This window comes from Adiantum capillus-veneris, unplaced genomic scaffold, assembly GCF_014529385.1.
Source record: "Adiantum capillus-veneris isolate H3 unplaced genomic scaffold, ASM1452938v2 Hic_scaffold_254, whole genome shotgun sequence".
NCBI classification, from domain to species: domain Eukaryota; kingdom Viridiplantae; phylum Streptophyta; class Polypodiopsida; order Polypodiales; family Pteridaceae; genus Adiantum; species Adiantum capillus-veneris.
In genome coordinates, this window is record NW_028221387.1 from 21,787 (window position 1) to 30,621 (window position 8,835).

The following is an 8,835-nucleotide window of genomic DNA, read 5'->3' on the forward strand; positions in this document are numbered from 1 at the left end:
ACATGTAATGAATACAATGACTGCAGAGAATTCCACCCAAGATGATGTTTGGTATGTGGATTCAGGTGCCTCTAATCACATGACGTCTCGTGGAGAGTGGTTTAGAGATATGCGCAAACCAGATGTGTCAGGCTATGTGCAGACAGGAGATGACACAGCTCACCCCATTGCTCATGTAGGGGACATACCTCTAAATACGAAGAGTGGGAAATCAAAGTACTTAGCAAATGTACTTCATGTCCCAAACATTACAAAGAATCTTGTTTCTGTTGGACAAATGGTTGAGCAGGGTTTGCAGGTTCGCTTCAATCCAAATGGCTGTTATGTAGAAGATTTCCAGAATGGCTGTAAGCTGATCACAGAGGGCAAATGTGTGGGCAGAATGTTTACGCTGAATGTAGACATGCCTGAGGTAAAAGCTGCATTATTTGCACAGGGCACAAGTGTTGTGGCTGATGTTGACATTTGGCACAAACGCATTGGCCATGTCAATGAGCAGAGATTGCGCAGCATGCAATCAAAACAGATTGTAAAAGGTTTGCCCAAATTCAAGGTGGATGGTATGCATAAAGTGTGTGCAGCATGCCAGTTTGGAAAACAGTCAAAGGGCTCATTTCCACATGAGCGCAATGTATGTAAAAATCCACTTGAGGTGGTGCACACAGATGTTTGGGGTCCAACCGATACTGCAAGTATACATGGTTGCAGGTATTATGTCTCTTTCATTGATGACCATACAAGGAAAGTATGGGTCTACTTCATGCGTAACAAAAGTGAAGTGTTTGGTCACTTTCAAGACTTCAAAGTCATGATTGAGAAGGAGACAGATATGCAAATCAAGACATTGAGGTCAAATGGAGGGGGAGAGTACTTCTCCAATGATTTTTCAGATTTTCTGCGAATGCATGGTATACACAGGCAATTTACGTGCAGATATACTCCACAGCAGAATGGGGTCGCAGAAAGGAAAAATAGGCACATTGCAGAGGTTGCACGTGCATTGATGAATGAGAAGAACATGCCTCATCATTTCTGGGCTGAAGCTGTAAATACAGCTGTGTACATTATGAACAGGACACCTACAGCTGTGGTGCATGATGTAACACCTGAGGAAAAGTTTACAGGTTTAGGGTACCAGATGAGTTGCGTAGGAAATTGGATCCTAAAGCAGAGAAATGTATTCTTGTGGGATATTCCCTTGAACAAAAGGGGTACAGGTGCTACAATCCTACTACACGAGAATTACGAGTGAGCAGAGATGTAGTCTTTGATGAGATGAGCAGTTGGTACAGTAATGCACATGGCACTATTGGGGCTGATGTAAAGATGATGTGGTTGTACAAAATGTGAGGCCGCAGTCACAGGTTTTGAGTGGACCACAAGAGTCCTCTTCTCGTGGCTCTGTTGAGAAACCATGGAATGGTAGACTACGTACGCAGGTTACTCCACCAACAAGTACAGGGAATGTATCACGAAAAGGAAAGGAAAAGGTTGATGAACCTCCCTTTATGGTTGATGCATCATCAGGTTTTTCACATGTAGACATGGATTCAGATGGTTCTGAACAAAGTCTTGATGAGGAATTTGGAATTCCAGCTGTCAGGACACCTGGTGTAAGGAAAGTACAAGAAGATGCTAGAGGGCAAAGGAGTGACCCAGGACCGCGCAGATCTAATAGAGTCAGAAATCCAGTTCAGAAATTGACTTATGATGGGTATCTAGCACATCACCGAGCCTACATGGCTAAGGTGATACAGGATGTGGAGCCCACATGTTTTGAGGATGCAGTTGGAAATGTGCATTGGGATGATGCAATGAATGAAGAGATGGCTGCATTGGAAGCAAATGACACATGGGCAAGAAAGCTATTGGCTGTAAATGGGTGTATAAAACCAAGCATAAGGCTGATGGTAACATTGAGCGTCACAAGGCAAGGCTGGTCGCAAAGGGTTATGCACAGACGTATGGCATAGACTATGAGGAGACCTTTGCTCCAGTGGCAAAGATGACGACAGTGAGAGCTGTCATAGCAGTGGCTGCATCTAGAGGATGGATTATGCATCAAATGGATGTAAAGAATGCCTTCTTGAATGGTGAGTTGCAAGAGGAAGTGTATATGGATCAGCCACCTGGTTATGTCGATCCAGGTTACCCAGATTATGTATGCAGACTTCTCAAAGCTTTGTATGGTTTGAAGCAGGGCTCTAGAGCATGGTATGACAGGATTGCCAAGTATCTTGTCAGTATTGGTTTTAGGAGAGCTCATGCTGATCATTCACTCTATGTACGTGAGAGCGATGTGGGGATTGTGGTCATTACCATATATGTAGATGACCTTATTATTGTTGGTGACAATGCTATGGAGATTGACCATGTGAAGGGTCTTCTCAAACAGGAGTTTGAAATGAAAGATTTAGGCGAGTTGCGCTACTTTCTTGGCATTGAGGTGATCAGGACTCCAGAGGGTGTATGGCTATCACAGAGACAGTATGCTTTGGACATGTTGTCAAAGTATGGTATGGCTGATTGTAAGCCGATTTCTATTCCCTTGGATGTGAATGCAAAGCTGAGTGCAGAGAAGGGTGATGTTGTTGAGGATGTCAACATGTACAGGAAGATTGTGGGTAGTCTAATCTACTTGACTATCACGAGGCCAGACTTGAGCTACACAGTAGGCTTGGAGAGTCAGTTCATGCAACTTCCGAGGAAGCCACATTTGGATGGAGTACGACGCACACTTAGGTATGTGCAAGGTACTCTTGACTACGCATTGTTCTATGCAGCAGATGCACCATTAGCATTGTATGGGTATACAGATGCAGATTGGGCAGGTAGCATTGTTGATAGGATATCTACGAGTGGCTTCATGTTCTCTTTTGGGAGTGCTGTTGTTACTTGGAGCAGCAAAAAGCAGCCTACGGTTGCTTTATCGAGCACAGAGGCCGAGTACAGAGGTGCAGCAGTTGCGGCATGCGAGGTAGCTTGGCTACGCACATTACTTGAGGACTTGGGAGTGCAGGTGGACCAGCAGATTTTCATCCATTGTGACAATCTCAGCAGCATGCAGTTGGCTAGGAACCCAGTGTTCCATGCCAGGACCAAACACATAGAGGTCCATTACCACTACGTTCGAGAGCGAGTGTTGGCGGGCGACATCGACTTGGCCTACGTCAGCACAGAGGAGCAGATAGCGATATTTTTACCAAGGCCCTCGGAGCTGAGAAGCTTCGACGTTTCCGGACTATGCTTGGACTCTGCGACATGCAGAGCTCGAGGGGGAGTGTTGAGATGTCGAGCTCTACACCTTGAGCTGGCATCCACTACGGGTCTTGGCCGCTTACGACATTTACTCACTGGCGCGTTAGGTGACCGACACGGAGGATCTCTGCCAGTGATTCTACAGCTGGACTACACTTATAGTGCCAGCCTAGTACGCTTCTAGCGAGTTCACACTTAGTGACCGCATGTACATATGTGCTACTTTTCAGCATTAGCACTTAGTCATTTTGTACTCTCTTTTCTGTGAAGAAGAAGAAGAAGCTTTCCATCTCTGTGTGCTTTGTGCTTGTCTTGTGTAGCTCTCTTGCATCCTCATTCTTTACATTGTCCAAGCTAGATCTATTACATATATATTATACATACAATATTCAACTAAATTCCCTACCTATCATGTCCAGTAGCATGGATGCTCTAGCTTGAAGGTCCACCACTTGTCCAACCTATACTCTCTTATGTAAGGGAGATCTCGCTATAAATTCAAAACCTTCCCTCCTAAATTTAAAATATCCCTCCCAAATCTTAAATATCCCGCCTAAATTTTAAAATATCCCGCCCAAATTTTAAAATTCAAACTTTTTTATAAAAATTTAAATTTTAGTACTTAAATTTAAAATATTCCATGCAAAATTGATTTTAAATTCATGTTTACCACAAAAAGATATCATTATACCACCTAAATTCAAATATGCAAACCTCAAATCATTATATTGAACATAAATTCAAACAAATTCAAATTAACAAGCCTAAACTGATATTAGTTTGCATAGATATGAATTTATCACACCTAAATTATGTCACCATGTTAGAGAGAGTGGTTAGAGAATTTGAACAAGGTCCACCACTTGTCCAACCTAGATACCAAGAAGGATTGAGTGTACAAGGTATTGTTTGGAGGTCCTTATAGTCCACTGGTCTCAAGGTCCACCACTTGTGGTAAGGGTCACCAAAAAGTGTATATATTCATCCAAAGAAATACACGTATTTTTGGTCTACATGTCCTAGTTTAAACCATTTATGTCCATTAGGTGTATCACTAAACAACACTACTATTTTTGAGAAACAGAAGTTACAATCATATCTACAAATGGATTAGAGGAAAATCAGCTCAACATACATCCAGAACTCACTACAAGAATCGACTTTAACAGATCACGCAAGTAAGTCTTCCATTCAATTTTACTAGTATTACAATGTGTTAGTTATTTGTGATATTTATGTATGTATATATACTATGTGTGCATATCGTAATTAAGTGTAATTGTGTATCTGCATTATGTATGAGTATTACAATGAAATAACAAAAATATACATACATACACATAGATAACACAGACGCACACATACATGAGCATGTATTTTCAAGAGAGAGATAGCAAGATACAGAGATAGATAGATAGAGAGAGAGAGAGAGAGAGAGATAAATACCTGTTTTTTAGAGAGAGGAGAGAGAAAGATAACAGATTTCACTGTGTTTATGTATGTGGAAGAGAGGAAGACGATGTATGGGAATATGTGCACGTATTTTCAAGAGAGAGACAACAAGATAACAGATTTCATTGTGGTTATGTATGTGGAAGTGAGGAAGACGATGTGTGGGAATATGTGCATGTATTTTCAAGAGAGAGACAGCAAGATAACAGATTTCACTGTGGTTATGTATGTGGAAGAGAGGAAGACGATGTGTGGGAATATGTGTATGTGTGCGGGGATACTTTTAAACTATGTATCTCTGTCTTTTGACGAGAGAGTGTGTGTCCAAGAAGAGTTACAGAGAACCATCTTCTCTATATGGAGAAAGACAGAGAGTGAGAGAGAGAGAAATACCTGTTTTTTCTCTATTCGTGAGGTGTGCAATGTCTCCTGAGAAGACTGCTCGATCCTGCCCTTCTGGAAAGCGTTGTGTACGCTGCTGCTTCTTTATCTTGTGCGCGAACTTTCAATCCTGTGCACTCCACCTGTGTGTTGTGTACGATGCCGAGCTTGCTCCTCTATGCGCACGTATACTCCAACTGTGTGCGATCCGTGTGCGCTTTCTGTGTGTTTGCTGCTCGCCTACTTTCTCTGTGTGCGTTGCTCGTGCGCTCTCTGTGTGCCTAATCTTGATAGGGTTTATTAGAATGCCACGTATGCTACAATCTATGTTTTATCATAGGATTAAAAAAAACAAAAGCAGTATAAAAAATTAACCAATTCACACGGCCAAAATTAAAGAAATCATGGTTGAAAATATGAAAAACATGCGTAACTCTATACTAGAAATCATGGTTGAAAATATGAAAAACATGCCGCCCCTTGACCCCGCCCGGGGCGCTGCCCCAGGACCCCGCCCAGAACAATATCCCAAAATCAACCTCCCAAGCCCCGCCATCGAGAGCGCTATATTCCACATCCCCATCAAGAGCGCTACCCCCAAACCTCACGTAGAAGCGCTGCCTTGTCACCCCATTGTGGCATTGCCCTAAGACCCCGCATCTGGAGTGCTAAATGGGAACATTCTTCATTAGTGAAATTTTGAACATAAATTATATTAGCATATACTTAAATATAATACAAATATTAACATATTAGCTATACTACTAATTTACTATAGCAGTTCTAGATTATGTCCCATACTATATTTAAGGTGCCAAAGGTTTGGCCTTATGGTCCTAGATTTAGCCAAGTGGTCAACACATATAGGACCAAGTGCACACTGTGCCACAAAACTTGGCCACCACTTCACTTGCCAAAGTTTAGGCCACATGGTCAATCCTAAGTTTCCAATGTTCTTATTATGTCACCTTTTGCCTCGTGGAAAACCTAGGCTTGTTTTCACATACTCAGGCACTTCAAGCCACAATAAATTGTCATTACTCTTCGGCAACCCTTTTGTTCAAGTCTTTGAAAAAACATTGTTTAAGGCCACCCTAAACCATTTTCATTTAGGGGTGTCTAAAACTAGCTTTTTGGCAATTCGAGAAGAAAATGGTCAAAGTTTAATACTTAGTTTTAACCACTTGACCAATTCAAATATTGGAAAGCAAGGTCTTGTAATACTTTTCTTTGGACATCACACATTAAAACTAGGTCCCTCACTTGTCCAATCTATGCTCTAATACAATAAAGGGCTTTTGGTTTCAAGATGCACCACTTTCCCAACCTTGATTCCATTAAATAAGCTAGCTCTACTTAGACATTTAATAGCAAGGTCCTGCAGCAGTTCAGATTGAACATTTTCCATGGCATCTAGGTCCACCACTTATCTAAGCTATGCTCTAATAGAGTAAGGGGGTTTTGGTTTCAAGATCCACCACTTGTCCAAACTTGATTTGGGAAGCAAGGTCCTATAATAGTTTGCTTTGGACATTCACCATTACAACTAAGTCCACCACTTCTCCAAGCTATGTTCTAATACACTAAGGAGGTTTTGGTTTCAAGGAGAACCACTTGTACGACTTTGTTTTTGGAAGTAAGGTCTTTACATAGTTCACCTTGGACCTTGGACATTGGATACTACAACTAAGCCCACCACTTGTCCAAGATATCCTCTATATATAGCCAAAGGGTTTGGGTTTCAAGATTCACCACTTTTCCAACCTTTTTTCCATTAAAGAAAGGAGGGGCATTTTAACTAGGTCCACCACTTGTCCAAGCTATGCTCTGATATAGAAAGGGGATTTTGGTTTCAAGGTCCACCACGTGTTCAACCTTGCAAGACTCAAGGGATACTTGGACATTGGAAAGCATAGTCCTATAGTACTTGATAGGTGGCAGTGGGTATTACAACTAGGTCCAACCTATGCTCTCATATAGCAAAGAGGCTTTGCTTTCAAGGTCCACCACTTGTCCAACCTTGCTTCCATTAAAGAAATGAGGGGCTACGTAAACATTGGCAAGCAAGGTAGCAAGGTCCTAAGGTGTTTCACCTTGGATATTGGGCATTATAACTAGGTCCACCACTTGTCCAAGCTATGCTCTGATAAAGAAAGGGGATTTTCGTTTCAAGGTCCACCATGTGTTCAACCTTTCTAATATAGAAAGGGGATTTTCGTTTCAAGGTCCACCACGTGTTCAACCTTGAAAGACTCAAGGGATACTTGAACATTGGAAAGCATAGTCCTATAGTAGTTGATAGGTGGCAGTGGGTATTAAAACTAGGTCCAACCTATGCTCTAATATAGCAAAGAGGCTTTGGTTTCAAGGTCCACCACTTGTCCAACCTTACTTCCATTAAAGAAATGAGGGGCTACGTAAACATTGGCAAGCAAGGTAGCAAAGTCCTAAGGTATTTCACCTTGGATATTGGGCATTATAACTAGGTCCACCACTTGTCCAAGCTATGCTCTGATATAGAAAGGGGATTTTTGTTTCAAGGTCCACCACGTGTTCAACCTTGAAAGACTCAAGGGATACTTGGACATTGGAAAGCATAGTCCTATAGTAGTTGATAGGTGGCAGTGGGTATTACAACTAGGTCCACCACTTGTCCAACCTATGCTCTCATATAGCAAAGAGGCTTTGGTTTCAAGGTCCACCACTTGTCCAACCATGCTTCCATTAATATAGCAAGGAGGATTTGGTCTCAAGGTTCACCACTTGTCCAACCTATGCAAACCTTTTTCATGTTGTAGCATGATTTTTTGTTTGAAGAGTATTTTTCTATAACTATGGATTTAACAATGTAATCTTTTTACTTACAGGATGGACTTCGAATCTGGGGAGAAAGTACATATGATACTTGACAATGAAATCGTTGGTATTGGTTGTGTGTGTAGAACAGATCCAGATTCCACTTGTGGTGGTACAAAGATAGGGCTGGGAAATGTCTCCATTCTAGTGGAGGAATGCTTGAAGGATGTGGTCCTACCTTTTCCTACAATGGATACTTCATCTCTCCAAGGCTCATTATGGAGTGCTGTTCGATGGTCAAAGCTTCTTTTGCAATCTTTTGTATTAAATGGGAACTTAATTGATCCACACGAAAGCTACAATGGTGATGAAGAACATGATCATTTTGATCCTCTAGTTACAGATGCAATACCTATGACAAGCCCAGAATTTGAAGCAATGATTCGAGAGTCTTGGAGAAATCAGAGGGTCCTTTTAAAAGATGACACAATGATGCAAACCATGAATGAAGGGACCATCTTATATGTATTTCCACATGATTATGTCAACTTTCAGGAACTTGGTCCTGATTGTGTGGGTGTGGGTATTGAAAGAGAAAATGCAAGCATTGATGATGTGGTTGAAGTGGGTAGCATCACTTTGCTAAAGTGGCCCATCAAGCAGACAACAATGCTGAATGGGAGCCCATTACAACTCTTTGTTCCTGTTGATGGCATGCATGCTACATATGAGGATGTATCCAACGATGGCAATGTTGGAAAAAAACTTGATGGGAGTAATTTTGTCCAGTTGTCAAGGAAGAGACGATACACTTTCATGAACAGGACTCAAAAATCAAAAGCAGCACCAGCTTCGACTTTTTACCTTTCAAACAAATCAATTCAAAGGGTATCATGCATTGATTATTGTGCACAAAAATGCTGCCAATTTGCAGATCGTGATATGGTG